This window comes from Ciconia boyciana, chromosome 1, assembly GCF_034638445.1.
Source record: "Ciconia boyciana chromosome 1, ASM3463844v1, whole genome shotgun sequence".
NCBI classification, from domain to species: Eukaryota; Metazoa; Chordata; class Aves; order Ciconiiformes; family Ciconiidae; genus Ciconia; species Ciconia boyciana.
The window spans coordinates 5,741,726-5,758,000 of NC_132934.1; positions in this window are offsets into that span (position 1 = coordinate 5,741,726).

Consider the following 16,275-nt stretch of genomic DNA (forward strand, 5'->3'; position numbering starts at 1 on the left):
CAACATGATACTTCATTCTCCATGTAAGGTAAGTGGATATCCCCTGCTATTTGTTGTTATCATTATTTACTAATTATTCCTGTAGCCAAAGGTGTTTATTGCTTGATGGAACTAAAAAAGGAAAAGGGGCTTAGGTTGAAACTGCCTCTCACTCATAATCACTTTCATCCACTAAAAAGGAAGGAAAATAGCCAAGATTCTTTGCTCAAAGGATTGCTTGGTTTTGATTTTGCTGTTGTTGTTTGTTATACTGTAAAGTCTTTATGGCAAATATAAAATGCCCTCACCTACACCCTGATACCTGGAAATCAGTACAATCTGGTCAACTACTCTGAGCTTTTTCAGTAGCTGACCCTCTTCTTTGCAATGTATGAGCTATTGCCAGATTTTAAGCACGAGTGGTAGTGCCAGAAACAGTGGCCTTCATCTGCACTCAGAATGAGGTGCACACTTCCAAGGATATTTTTAGAATGGGTTGCTATTTATTTCTAAATAATCAGAAAATTTGAATCATATTGTTCATCTGGAATTCTCAAAAAGCTTTCCAAAAGCAGCAGAAAAGCTTACTTTCCACATGAAAACATGTTCAATTACACACCAGAGAAACAGAAAAACAAATGATCTTTAAACCATTGCAAGATGTAAAAACATACACTCCCTTCATTAAGAGGTGCCAAAGCACCTTTCAAGTGACCCTCAGTCTTTAGGGCTGAAAGCTTCCTAGTCCTCGAGGCATTTATATACAGACTTCCCCCAACTTGAAATGTCTGGCACTTTCATTTTAAAGTAATAATTAAATTAATATTTAAAGTAAATTTTAAAGTGTCATGTTGTTATATTGCAGAACAAGCTTCAGTATTGCAGGCAAATGAGAACATGCTGTTGCGAGTATCATTTTTCTGTTCTTCCTTGTGTCAAACTTCATTCACTCATTTAAATCACAAGGCTCAGCAGATCTCAAAACAATTTACAGAGGAATTAAATAAATTACAGTTATGCCCTTTTCACAGAGGAGGAAACTGAGGCAAAGAGAAATGAAGTAAGTTGGAAAGTTTTATGCAGCAGGTCTGTTGCAGAGGCAGGCAGGATTCAGCTCTTGGCTAGTCGCGGGTGTCGTAGTGTATTGTGCAATGCTACGTGCAAAATGCATATGCTCTCATTGTTATAGACTAAATCTGAAGAAAATAGTGAAATACATTAATCCAGACTAATTGTATGCCTTATCTTTTAAGAAATATGGAAGCTACTTTGAGACCTTCTCTTCACTGTAATAAGAAGGATGTTGTAAAGATGTTACAAAGTAAGAAAACTCTGTGTTTTTTAAACATTTTCTAGATCTTTGAGCAGTGTGACTTTAAAGTATTTACCCACAAGTGTGGGGCTGGAAGCGTGCTGTCTTTTGTTTTGTCTGAGGCCAAGGTTTCTTATGACCCTGGGACTCCCACTCCCTGAGAGGTACCATGAGATTCATGCTACCATTAGGCTGCAGGACACAGTTGCTTTCAGTGGTGCTAGTGATAAAACTTCTGATTTGGAAAACAAACCCAATTCTTCAGTCCTGGACCGAATAAATCCATTGACAGGATAAGAAAAAACCCCCCACAACCCTCACCTCCATGCTCTGTCTTTATGCCATCTCTGCCCTTTAAGGGGATGAATTTTGCTCTAGCTTGCACAGATGTGTTTCACAGGGTAAAGATGTGTTTAAAGGGAGGTGCATTTTTCATGCCCTGGTGAATTTGGCCTCTAGGTAGCAAATTCTTCCCTCTGTTATTCCACTACAAGCTCATGCACTTTCTGGGGCAGGGAACGTCTTGTTCAGTGCATGTAAAGAGCTGGGTGCACTGTGGTTCTGGGCCTCGGTTTGGGGCTCCTAGGCACTACCACATGCTGCATAATTAATATTAGTGAACAATAATAATAACAACAATAATAATAATGGCTGAATACGAGTGAACCCCATAACCTTGCCCTTGGGTGACTGAGTAGGAAACACGAGTCAAGGCAATTCAAGAGGGACACCAACAGCAGAGTTACTTACAGCAGTCCCGGCAGCTGGCTTTCCTAATAAGCATTATAAATGTGGCTGGGAGGGGGAGGCAATGCACAGCAATTTCACATTTCTAGGCTCCACGTACAGGGCAGTGTACCATCACCGATGGACTCATTTCAGTCTTGACTGGAAAACCAGTGGGAATTACTGCTCTGGAACATTTTTCTTTGAAGGGAAAGCAGCCCCAGAAGCAACGTCTGTGAGTGGCACTGGGGTGTAAAATGAGTTGCAAACAACCATTGCTTTTATGTCTTCTACACAAATGCTTGAGTGACGAGACTTGAGCTATTATGGAAGGTTGCTTTGTGGTGCCAGCCAGTTGGCTATCACTGGGACGATTAGCAGCCCTACCTGTCACCTCTTAATTCAAACAAAAGGGATCAACTTCAATTCCGGCAGGTTCCTACTGACCCTTAATTTGTTGAGGGATACATCCTGAAGGAGTACTGAGCATCTCCACTTTCCAGTGATGACTGCACTTCTCTGAAATGAGCATCCCCTTGAGAAATTATAACGAATGATTGGAGTTTGTATTTCTTGCTCTAGTGTTACTATTGCTATTCTGCTTTCATACCTAGTCCCCGTCTTGTGGTTTCAGAAGGCTGTTTGATACCTGGAGGGGAGGAACCTAGTCTTCATGTCACTCCTTCAGTATGGTGTTCCCAGTGCAGAAATACGTTTTGATAGCACAACCTGTCCTTTCACAGCAAAGCCCAGGACATAACACAGGCAGCTTAGCATGTATTTAAGTCCTCTGGTAAATAAGAACAGACTGAAGCTTTGCACTCAGAAAGAAAAAAGGGTTTGGCCACATTTCCTAACGACAATGTTTCTCACGGTTTCCCTTTAGCCTGGCCTTTATTGCCTCTCCCAGGAAGACCCTTGAGCAGTGGCAGCAAAACAATTGTCAGAGTAAGCAAATATTGTATGGATAAAGGGCTTCAGCATGCCAAGCCAAATCCTGCCCACTTCCAGTCTACTGTAAACTCAGAGAAACTCTCTTGACTTTGGTGGCGTTGCGGTGAATGCAAAGCCCAGCTCTGCAGGGCCCTTCCCAGTTGTTCCTGGAAGGGTCAGCTTCTGCTCTGAAATCCACCACACCCCTGCTCTTGCCAGCAACCAATTCTTAGGTCACAGCCATTAACCTACTGCCAGTGCCTTTCAATTAGTATTTTTGCCCCGTCTCCTCCCCCCTGGAAGGCTTTTCCTGAAATTCACTCCTCTGATGTTTAGAAATCTTCGAATTTCCAGCCTTACGGCCAGTTTGTTCTTGTGCCAACATTGTCCTTTTGCTTAAATAACTCATTTCCCTCTGTGGCGCTTGCCCACCTTCCCCTCCCTGCGATGTATTTATAGAGCAATCATATCCCCCGCTAGCCAGTGCATGCTCAGCACCTTCCAGTATAGGTCCCTGGCATCTGTCTTATAGACATGGCTTAAAGTGCTTCCTCTGTGTCTGAGCGCAAATAGAGTTCCCACCCTGTTCCAAACATGGTGCTTGCACACACTGGATCTGGTCCAAACGGCCTCAGGATTGCCTATATACTTAATTTAAATGGCAACAAAAATAAATCTCAACCCAAGAGGCCTCGTGGGACAGGCTCTTTGTAAAAAATGGAGATCTGTGCCCTTCTCCCAGTTCCCTCTGCATGAGAAAAAGGGCAACTCTATGTTGCTGAGACTGGATTCTCTTCTCGCCTCGCTGCTGCTCTCCCCCTGCCCTGCTCCTGGGGTCTCGCTGGGGAGGGGAGCCCCTGCAGTGGTGCTGATAGGACTGGAGTTGTCTGGCTGCCAGGGTGAATCAGAATAGCTCCGTCTCTAACATCCCGCCGCCTGTTAATTAATGCATTAATGAATTGCCTTCTAATTCCTATAATCATCCTTATTTTTGGGGGTGAACAGGCTTTCAAGGTTGCATAGCTTGCCCAAGGCCACGCAAGAAGTTAGTGGCCGAGCCAAGAAAGAAACCCGGGTGCCCTGACTCCTGGGCTGGGCTGTGCTCACCAGGCAAAAATGCTCCCTTCGTGGCTGGGCCAAATTGCTCTCCTCTTGGTAAAACATCCTACGCACCATTTCCTTCACTCCAGCAAATGCGCTCGGTGCGATGAAGCACCTTTTTTTTGCCTTACAGCAAGACTAGAGAAAAGCGTGTAACAAACTGAGATTTGAAGCTGCCTTCAGCAGTTCCTAATCTCTGCAAACGTTATACTCTTTGTGGTAAGGAGCTTGGGAAGCTCTCCCTGCCTCCTTTGTGAAGGCTGATACGTGGAACTGGCAGGGTATTGTTTTCACTTCTGAGTTGAGCTCGCTTTCTGTACGCAGATAAAACTTCCTTCAAAGTCAATAAGAGTTTTGCTGAAGTGCATAAGCCCGATTTGTTTTTAACTTATATGTTACTTCACTGACATAAACAAGTTCAAACTAGTGCTAATGCTATACACAGCCAGTACAGCTACTGCAGAGGGAACTGGGTTGTGATCTGGTTAGTGCATCGCTGGGAGAACTGTTCGGGTCTGATGATCAAATTCCTGTTCTTCTGTAATTAATAAGAAATAGACTTTTTTTAAATTTAAATTGTTCACACCAATGTGTTTTTATCTGCACATCTAAGTTAAAAATAACCTCCCAGAAGCACATGTGTTAACATGAGTGGGATTCTCAACAGTATGTTTGCTATTATCATTATTATTTATTGTTAATTTACTATCACTATTATTCAGAGTTCATCACAGAGGTAATATTTCAAGACAAATTAAGCAGAATTCATACTGACCAAATTCATCCTAGAGCTACTCCATCGTCTTTGAATTGACTCATCTTGAGATAGTTTCATGGACTTTGTATATAAAGTGACAATTACCTTCTTTTCAATTTCCTTTGTAGTTGTTATTCACCAGCGCAGCCTTTCTACTCACCAAACAAGAATCTAACTAACAAAAATATGCATGTAGTTTATTACATGGATTCATTCTTCCAATGCATTAATGTTTCCTGTGAGAGGTGGAGGACTCTCAATTTACACTGATGGTTATGGTTTTTGGGTGGGAAATTTTCATGAGAAAAAGAACCCTTTTGGAAAGAACCTGTATATTTTAATACTATTTTTTTCTTTGAAAACCGGAAAAAATCTGGAGTGGCACCAGCATTGCTGAGGGGCTTGCCTGTTCTCTGCTTATGACTAAAATTGAAAGTGGTCTTGATTTTATATTAAAGGTTATAAAATACAGAGAAGTTTCACCAGATTCTACCCTGTATTGCAGAAGTGGGTCTTCGAATGTCGCGTATTCAATGGAAAAGCCAGAACCGTAAAGTCCCACCTCCCAAATGCAGAGATTTTAATTGCTTCAAGGTCTGGTGAGCCTGCAGCCTCCTGCCCAGAAAAGCACCGGTCCAGGGCGATGGGCTGAAAAGTGCTGTTCTCACTGCTTGTACTGCTTGCGTGAGAGAAGGCATAAGAGGGCTGTTGGGGATTTATGGAGAAGAGGCTGTGGAAGTCCTAAAGAAAGAGATCAGAGGAGGAGGCAGAAGGGAGGCTCCTGCCTGGTGGTATGAAGATTGCTGATTCAGGGCTGCAGCCCTTGCAGGAGTTAGTGCGCTCTGCGGTGCGAAGGGAGCCAAGCCACTTATGCAATATTAATATTAATAACTGCTTTGCACTTCTATAGTGCCTTTCATCCAAGGATTTCAAAGCGCTTTACAAACATTAATTAATTAAGGCCCATAACACCCTGTGAGGTAATGCAAGTAGATATTACAGCTCATACAGAGGCCAGAATTGCCAGCATTACAGGTATAATCCTCTAGCAAGAGTTAACTTATTCTTGAGCAAGCTTTCTTACTTATAGGCATAAACAGGCTTCCCTTTAACACCGAGCATGTCTTTTTTTTTTTTTTTTCTTCCCCTTGATCTGTCAGTCTTCACACAAGCACAACTCCCACTACCAGGCAGCCAAATGAGGTGAATGAGCAGTAGTTCCATCTCCCAGCTCACTGCTTCCTCTTTGATTGTCTGATAAAATTGTAGGATATTGAGAGGCTGCGGGGTTGTGTCACTTATTAGTGTCCTGCTTCTGTGGGGTTTCCCTGTTCTAAATATACTTTGCACCAGGGAGATTAAAAAAGGAAGTGAACTAAAATATGTTTTATGGCACCTGCTTATCAGATGACCTCCAAACAACCTGCAGACATTAGCTAACGTAGCCCTGATCGCAGCTGGTCATAAATGTCATTAGTGCCATTTTAGCCACGGGTTTTTTAACCATTCCCAGCTCCTGTATTTCAGGGCCGAGGCGGGAGCTGATAGGGAAAAGGTAGACCTGTTAAATCTGCCTCGCTGCTCATTGCAGCCACTCATTTAGCTCCTGTCTTTTTCAGCTCAGCATTTGCGCCCATCCCATTTTCAGCCTGCCTTTCTCTCCATGGAAAGGTGGAGGTCGTGGAGCTGTGGCGTGGTTTGCCACCCAGCCCTGTCCACTCCGCGAGGGGCTGGAACTAGGGCTGAGCTGAGGTCCATGCCGTGCAGCTCTGTGTGCACCTACAAAGGGGTCCTGTCTCAAAAACCAGTGTTGAGTGCATGCCGAGACCTAGGTTGACACCGCTGGCCACGCTGAGTCACGTCGTGCAATTAAATACACTGGTGCGTGTCCCTCAGTGCATCCTGGCAGGAGTAGACCTGGCCAAGGGGAAGCCGGGTGGTTGGAAAAGCCATGTTTGGGTTCTTATATTTCAGTGCTCTCACGTATGCCACGGCCTGCAACACACAGAAAATTGCTGTTTATTGTATGGGCAAGAAATACCCATTTTTCTGCCATTAGTCCCTCTCCCACCCATCTCCCTTCTCCCTTATGGGACTGGATCCCCTAAGTTACGTGGCATGGAGCAGAGCTCTCCTGCTCCGAGCTCTGCACGCAAATGGAGCATTATGTCTATCCTGCATGGCCATTTTGGTAACCGCTTGCTACAGCTGGAGAGGAGCAAAGGGACCTTGGGGGCAATTAGTCCAGAACACAACTTCTCCAGGATTTGCCCGTTCAATTGCATTCTGAAACTGCACAGACATTAGCTAATTAATGTGGTGAGTTCATTAAACCAATTAATTGCATTTCTTTCTGTGAGTGGGCTGGGCCTATCAGTCATCTTCATAGAGTGCAGTTTAGGGCGTTAAAAATATTCTCTTCATCAAATTAAACTTTATTAAATAATAACTCCTTCCAAATTCTAGGCTAGGAATGAACAACGTCACTCTAACCACAAGAGCTGTTTATTGAGCATAAACTTCTTTTACTGCCCTGCCAGCTGTGATAAAACCAATTCAGATGTATAGTCTCAGTACAGTAAGCACTTTCTCCCCTTTCATAGTCTTGCATTAACCCAAAGACTCCATCCTTTTGTGCAAAACTCCCACTAAAATCAATGGGAATTTTGTGTGTGGAAAGAATGCAAGGTTGGGAAGTTATACGTCCGCATGTTGGCCAGCAAAGGCACTGTGCTTGCCACAAGGGGCTTTTTGGCAGGCAGCAGAATGTTTTGCATTTTTCAAAGACAAGCAGAACTGAAGAAACACTTAAAGGCCAAAAAAAAAAAAAAAAACCAAAGAAAAAAAAAGTTTTGTCTTTTGCCTGGTTTTGATTCTGCTTAATTCTAAGGTGAGTCTGAAAATACTTCTTTTTATTTTAAAAGTACTTTAAGATTTGTGTTTTAAAAAAAGGGTTTTTTAAGGTTAAAAAATATCTTCCTTCATTTTATTGAACCTCTTAAAACTCATGGGTTTATCTGTTAGAAGGTGTCTTTAGCAAGACTTTTTTTTCCCCTCAATGTTTGTTAGACAGCAGAGTTAAAAGGTGTTAAAATTTAAAAAAAGGACATTTTTTTCAAATAATTCAACAAAAATCTTTTGATTATAGATTTAATATCTAAATTTCTGTTTTCTGGGTCTAATTTAAAAAAAAAAAAATTTTGGGAGCCTTGTTTTTGGCTAGAGGCTTATTATTTAAGCTTAACATATTAATGTATGTTGAGCACCATGCAGTGAAAACCAGGTCTGCTTCTTGGAATGGACATTTAAAAACAAAGTCACTCAAAAATCATCGCATTTTAGTAATTTCCCTTCTGTAATTTCATCCTTGAAGATCCACTTGATTTTGATTTATGGTTGCCTAGAAGCAAGTAAAAGCAGCATTTCCAAAGATTTAGTAAGAACAAAGGACACGAGTGACTAAGTGCCACCACAGGTGCCTAGATCTGAAGCCTAGATCTTCAGTCCCCACTCAGCACCTGCCCCTGTCGTGTGATCTCTGGTGCTCATCAGGTCCAAGAACAGCTCCAAGTGGCCCTCCAGCATCCCTTGCAGGACATAATTGCACATGGGGCTAAGGAAGGAGAGACACGTAGCATCCTCTCTAATTGAGGAAGGACAAAACCCTTGGCCTACCTCATGGGCAGTTGCTCCAACTACTTGGCAGCTATCTAACACTGTATGCAACTCCATGTGCACCTACCTATTGAAAAAATTCCCAAGTTTTGGCTTCCTGCAGCCTTTGAAAGAACAGAGTAAGAAATTTGTTGGAAAATTGTGTCTTCCCTTCCTCCCGCCTCCTTGTTTTCCACATCACGCTCCATATTTTTACAGGAAATCGTAAAACTGCTCAGCAAGTCAGGTTTTTTGTCTGACCTGTTTTCAGCCAAAAGTGTTTCATCTCCCCGATGAGAGCTGAGTAGCCAAACTCCAGGTTTTGGATTTCTTTCTCAGTCTCAAGCACCTAAATGCAGGCATTACAGCACCTAGCTTGTAGATATCTAAGTCCTTTCATTAGATCTAGCTCTTAGCTTTGAGGCACTTTCAGAAACATCAGCCTTAGATGGAAAAGATCTGCCCTGCTAAATCTAGGGTGCTTACGTCAAAACCTGATAACACAAAGATCCTGCTTCCCAGCTTCTTCAACTCATCATTCCTCTTATTAATTAAATTAGGGCAATTTATATCAAACACACTGAGAGTAAATTGGAGACTCTTGGAAGAACTCCAGCCAATTAGAATGGTAGTTAAAAATAAATTCATATCTAAAAGAGAAAGAAACCTGAAACACCACAGCAGGCCACAAAACACTGTAAGAACTTGAAAATAAAGCTGCAGGGAAAAAAATCAATTGCATTGTGGCCAATATTAATCTCCCATCAATAAATACCATATCTTCCACTGCTTATGGTAATTGCCACAGTGATTCCCCTTAAAGTGGTTCTTGAGTAGAGGGGCCATTGATAGCATCTTATCAGGTCTCAAAGCAACGGTGTGAAAGCGCAAATAAGAACTGCGGCCTAGTCTAAGAAAAAATGTGGTCTTTAGAATGTGCTGATTTGACAAAAACTTTTTGTTTGTCACAGACATTAGTTTTTATCTGCTAGTGGATAATTCTTCCAGAGGGGGCCCTTCAGTGTCTCTCTGACACTGCTGCTCAGCGTGACATGAGGCAGATTTTCCAGTAAAAGAAAGTATTGAAGCCAAATGGGCCCAGACTCCAATTGTTGCTTGAAATGTTTTTTTTTGGAATCGCAGTCTGGATGCTTTGGGGTGGCGTATGACTTCGCATGGGTTCCTGTCTGAGGGCTGCTGCTTTCTTCAGCCTGAAAAATGACAGGAAGGAGTTCATGCTACTGTGAAAGTGTTGTCGTAAAAATAGTTGTCACATCAAAAGGAAGTGGGCTTGGTGGTTTTTTTCTCTTGGAAAGTGTTTTGAGTCAGAACTAACGTCCATGAAAGCTGATTGCTAACCTTAATTGACTCTTGGGAAGTGGACAAAATGTCACATTTGTTGTGTACAAAATGGCATTCACAATCTCCATTTGTTATGAGGCCCATCAACTCTCCTGCATGGATTTTAAGAATTATCCAGTTGAATCTCTCCTCATGCTCCCTTTGCAGCCAGGACCTATATATTTCACAAAATATATAGACCAGATCCTGCAGAAAATGCATAAGTGGCCATCTGTGTGGAGTGAGCTGTTTGGGTCTAGAAATTTTGCATCCTTTTCACAACTGAGGAATCATTTTACATGCACATTTTACCAATCGCTGGATGACCCTGCCTATTTTCTCACCATACAGCTCAGAAGATGCTTAAACTGCCTGTATGATATGTGGCAGGAGGTATTGGCCAAATATGAAAAGATTTCTGGGAGCCTGTTCAAGTAATACCATAGAAAGAGAGGCAGCAGAAGAGACGCACGTAGGGATTTTCAGGCAACATCCTTTGACTGCATACATTGAGCATAATCTTGTGACTATTACTTATATGTATATGTGTTATTCTTCTTGAAGACCACACACAGAGTTTGATGTCCTTGTGTTCTCTCACCAGTGAGTGTTATATTTTGCTTATTATTTAGATTTCCTTAGGCTTAAGTGGCATTTTCTAGATTTTACAGAAATGTTCCAGAATTTATCCCTTCCAAGGTGGCATGTACTATTTGAAATTAAACTAAAAGACATCTCTTTGATGTTACTTTTAATTCTAAACTTAGCCATCGCATGCCAAAGCCCCAGTTTTGATTGAACACAGCTTTCTTCATTTTTGCAAGTATTTTTTTTAAAGTAAAGATCTTATTAAAAATTAAATTTTCATTGCCCTGTAATGTATCAGCAAGATTACACAACTCTGATTTACTGTTAGAATCGGAAATTAACTTAAAAAGACAAGAAATGGAAAGTGGTGCCTTATTCTCCCATGGCACATTACGGCAGTAAGACAGAGTGATATAGTGATATCAGAAATGTATTTTCCCCTCAAATGAAGAAAACTATATCAATTCATTTCTCACCTACACATTCACTTGCATTTCAGGACACTTTCTACCCTAAGTAAACATCTGGGACAAGTCACAGGCTGGCATTCCTCTTGTAAAAAATGCCGGCAGGTAAGAAGTTTCGCTTTTCTGCTACCTCCAATGCCAGCTGTTATACCTTATTATACATTTTAAAACTAAATTAGGCAAAGTATTGAGTGTTTTGGCTTGCATCCAGCTGTGCATTTAAACCCACTCTTAACTACAAGCAGTAGTGGTCCCACTGAACCTGGTTATATGCCATAAAGGAAGCATATGTTGAATTGCCCAACTGGGTCCATGCCAGGGTGCAGAGCATTTTGAGGATCCAGGCCATCCCACAGTCATCTCAATGGTTTCTGAGTATCTGCCTTAAGTCATTACATTTTTTGAAATGGCATCTCTGTTGTGGTATGTTATCCCTCCTTCCTTCATAAAAACCTTTATTGAAGTTTCAGCTCTGTCCTTAAGGCCTGATCCAGACCAGGATAGGAGGCATTACATTCATAGTAGTTCTTGGAGCTGGCTGAAGTAATCCATGTGGGTTGAGGTGTCTTGCTGGAAGAGGTCCTACTCTTACTCTGCTTGGTTTTAGCCTTGTGGACTTTTTTGAAGGGGTGACCTGGAGAAGAAAGCAGACAGTCCTGAGTGATTCACCAGCTGAGAAAGTTTTGTCACTTGCAGAAGGTCTTAGGACCTTAAACAGGGCACTTAATTCCAAATGGGACAACTCATGGCAATACCTAACTCTTGGGCACATGTGCCTGGAATGGACCCCAAACTCAGTGTTAGGATCTCAGATCAGTATGTGAAGAGCATTTAATGCCTTAGAAAAGTCATCCCAAAGCCTCACACTGAGCAGCAAGTGGTCAAGAAAGAAAACGCAAAGTGGAAGTGCCCAAATCAGTGCTGCAGGAAAGTATGGCGGGGACAAGTAGGCCCCAGGCTTCTCCTGAGCAGGTCTTCAAAGGACTGAGCAAAGCCAGCTTTGTTTTGCTCCCATCAAAAAATGCAGTCACCAAAGGAAAAGGAGGAGCCTCTCACCATTTATGTTGTAGTCCGGTGGTTAAAACCACTTGCCCAAGAAAAGCAAGATGAGTTCTTGGTTTGCCTCTGCCTGGGAGGTTCAAACCTACGTTTCCCAATTGCCATGGGAGTACCCCAACCACAAGATTGCAGGTGACGCTGGGTGGAGAAAGCATTTCTGTATTCCTTGGTCAAGCTGTGGGACTGCGCAGGAGAGATGAAGAGATTCCCACGACCCTTTGTGAGGAGAAAAGGATGCTGGGGTTCTGGGGCATTTCCCCTTTTCATTCTGATGTCTGTTTATCTAGACGGAGTATGAGATTTGGATTTGGGAAGGGGGAGTGGCAATTTTGGGAGCGAGTCAGGCAGGCATTTAATGAAAAAAGGGTCTTCTCCTACAGGTTTATACTCTCTACATCCTTCAAATCTCAGTCTGTAGCTCTGTAGTGCAAAATACTCATGCAGCAAAAAAGTAGAAGCCAAAACTTAAGACAATCCTTCTTTTAATCACTAGGGCATGGACTCATGCTCTGCTTGCAAGTCACCTTGGGGTACCATGGCTCTTTCATTTCTTTCTCTCTACTCATCAGCATAGCTTGAATGAGGAAATAAATGCTTTCTCTTCCCCTCCTCCCCATGCCCCGCATCTCACCCTCACCTGATAACTTGGGGTTTAGGATGGTTTCATGGGAAATGGAAACTCTGAACCCCTGGGGCTGAGGAGGGCCCAGAGCCCACTGTCCCACTTCCTGGGTGAGCGCTTTAATCCTGAGGTTATTACAGGAGTGGAGGGCACTGGCACTGCTGTCTCCTCCTCCGCCAGCTGCATTTAAAAGAAGAAAGCAACTATGACTGCATTCTTGAGGGGTGTGATCCTGCGAGTGAGAGGTAGGTGTGTTCCCAGCATACCTCCAGGATTGGGCCCCGCAGGGGCCTCCGGTGCCACTCTGCCTCACCATGCCGGATCGCAGTGGGGCTGCCCAAGCCAAGCCAGGAGGAACCCAATGAGCTGAGGCACCTCCAGGGTTAGCTGGTGGATGGAGGGGCTTGGGAATTGCGATTTTTTTTGATGTTGAAATTCCCTCAAGTCTTTTCTGCCAGCTGTCACCAGCAAGCATTGAGACCCTTCAAGAAGAGCAGCTTCCATGAAGCATCTTGATGGAGACGTGGGCACCACCAGAGAGGTTTTAGTCTCACCTAATACCAGAATCCCCCTTCAGGATATGCTCTTCTGTTCACAAACCATGGAGAGAAGCTATGGAGGTGTCTTAATGCAGAGCCCTGATCACATGGAACAAATATTGACCTGAACTTATGCTTATTCACTTAAAATGACATGTGGGCTTCAGCATATGCTTGGGCTTAAGTACATGGGCTTAAGCATTGGGCTTAAGTATATGCTTAAGTGATTTGAGACTGTAGACAAGACTTACCTTTGAGACCAACAGCAAGCAGCTCAGCTCTCGTTGCCAGCTCATTCCCTTTAGACTTTAATTGTTGAGTGAGATCCACCTAACGAAGGGGCTGCAGCAGTACCTCAGGCAGGCTAAAGGCAGTTTACTGGGAATTACCTCTCGGGGGACTGGTCATTACTTTTGTTTCTTTCCCTCTGTTGCTCCCTATGAAACAAAAACATTTTTGTAAAAATGGTTCCCTGTGTGTGCTAAAGCAACATGGGACATTAATCTGGAAAACAGGGCCATGTCTCCACAGAGATCATATGGGATCCTTTTTGTCTCACCTACTGTGATTTCCCAGTTTACAAGATGGAAATAGCTTTCCTGTGACTGAAGGCGTCTTTCACACACTGTTTCTTTAAATTATCATTTGCAATCCCTCAAAGAGAAAGAGGTAAAGGAAACTGGGTGGGAATTAGTTGCTCCTTCACGTACATTGCACTAGTTACTGTGTGGGAGGATCATTATTTCTAATGATGATGGATGGTTGCTATATGAAAGGGTTTCTTGCCTCTGTTATTCCCCAAGTTGGAGCAAGAAAGGGTTACTATTTTAATGAGAGAAGTTGAAATACAATTTATTGAGAGGGATGAAAAAGAAGAACCTTAAAAGCTGAATCAAAACAAATGGAATGCTTTACCTGATCACTTTTATGGCGTTGCTGTTTTCATAATGCACACACACACACACAGACACACATATGCTGCCACCGAGCTCTGACTTCAACTGTTTTGTGCAATCTCCTTTTTTCCCTCGTATCTTCAGAAAAGCTAGTTTTCCCCAAATAAATATTTCCAACGCATATTTTTTAAAACACAAAACACAAAGAGTGCCTACAAAAGCTTATACGCTGACAATTTGTTCTTCTTTTTTAATAGCCCACTGATAGAGACAGTCCTTTTCCATAATGACAGAAACCTGAAACCTTATCGTACCTACATGCTACTATTATTTGGAGCACTGACGGTGTTATCCAAAACAATGGCAAAGAATGTGCTAAACAGGGACCCTCATATAAATACAAAACTGCCAGAATAAAAGCATTGTTTTATTCCAGCCTGCACTCAGCTGATTAAACTGAGGAGTTGTCATGAAGATAGATAGATAAATAGATTGATAATATCATTTTTTTTTAATAATTGCAGCCTTCAAACTTAACGTATTTTGACAGGATAGTATATTAAAAGCCATTAAAACAGCTGTTTGGCTGTAGGGAATATTACTTGTGGGTTGAATGCAGAGATATGTGTAGGTATTTATTCAGTAATCAATCATAGAGAGAAAAGACCTCGAATTTCAGTTGGAAGTTTTTATTTTTATCCTTTTCCTTACTACTGGTCTTTAAACCTGCTCTGAGGAAAGCTATACATGCCCGGCTGGTGCTCATCAAAAGCAAGCAATCACAGCTAAATCAGCATGCAAAATGCCACTCAACCTTGGGCCTTTATTAAAATTTGCTGGGACTCAATTTGAGATAGCGATCGTTCTTATTAAAAAGCAAAATGTAAGATAGTTTTTTTATATAAATCTCTGGATGGAATGGAATTGTTAATCAGCATAGGCTGATGTGATTTCTCTGTTGCAAATCCTGCCGAGGGCTCAGAAGTGGCACATTACCATAATTCCTAGGCTAGAGCTGGCAGCTTGAAAAAGACCTGCAAGAATCTTTAAAATGCTTAAGCAAAGCTGTAAGTCACAGCAAATAACACACACTGGGGATGGTTACCACAGGTTCTTCGTGTTATATAACAAAGTTTCTTCCTTCGGTCTGTTTGCTCTTACCACAATTTGCTGTTTTGTTGGGTAATTGTTTATGTTTTCTCGAGAAAAAGGGCAACAACAACAAAATCCCAAATCTAACCAGAGCTCTGTTATTTCCCCTAAAAACCCAACCTATTTTAATACAACCCCCTCTGCTGTATTGTGAATTCAATATGTGTAATCACTGACTACATACATATATATACACACACATGTATTTTTTTAACTTAAAACTAGCACCAATTACTTCAGGATCAGTTTAGCACCTTTCCTTTCTCCCTGTCCTATACTGCTCTTACGCTGGTGCATTTCAGCCCAGCAGTGTCTGTGGGTCAGCCGTAAACAGATCCCCATGAATATTTTGTATGTTCATTTTAAAAGATTGTTAACCTATTTGTTATCCCAGGCACTAATAAAATTAAGCTATTATTATTGCTAATAATGAACGCTAAATAATGCAAATTACAATTATTTTGTATTAAGGAAAACAATGCCAATCACAGCAGATAAAAAACTCCTCAGCGGAACTATGCATTACCAGTACAATTATGATTGATCTTTAATATTACTGGAGCATTCAAAGTCTGCTGTCGTGGCTACATTAAACACTGCACAAATGTATAGCAAAGAAGAACAGTTTTTCTAGATATGTTTTATTCTGTCTGTAAATACATACTGCTAGGGTTAGTAACGAGTAAAGCACAGTCCACGCAAATGTCATACTGCCTCACTGGCAATACATTTTGAAGGCTATGGCGTCAATAGGAAGTGTTTCCATTGACTCGGATGCTTTTGGCTCAGGATCCAAGACAGGCGCTTGGCTGCTTTCTTCTTGTCTTTAATCAGGAATGTACAAGAGGCAAAGGAAAAAAAGAGCCTTTTAATGAGGTACTTCTACCTTGATATTGCTGGTGCAAATCTAGCCCAGGCCAGTAATGGACAAAAGTAATTTTTTCTGATTTCTGGTGGTTAGGGGTCTGGGAAATAATGATGTTACTCATGGTCCAGTTCTCATGGGAGATGTGTCCACCTAAGAAACGTACCTCCTCCCAGGGGTTTGTTGAGGTGTTCTGTGTTAAGACGCCAAAAACTCATTGCACAGTGAGCTACCTGTTGACCTACAGAACAGCCTTTGCAAACTGATGTATATGGAAAGAGAAA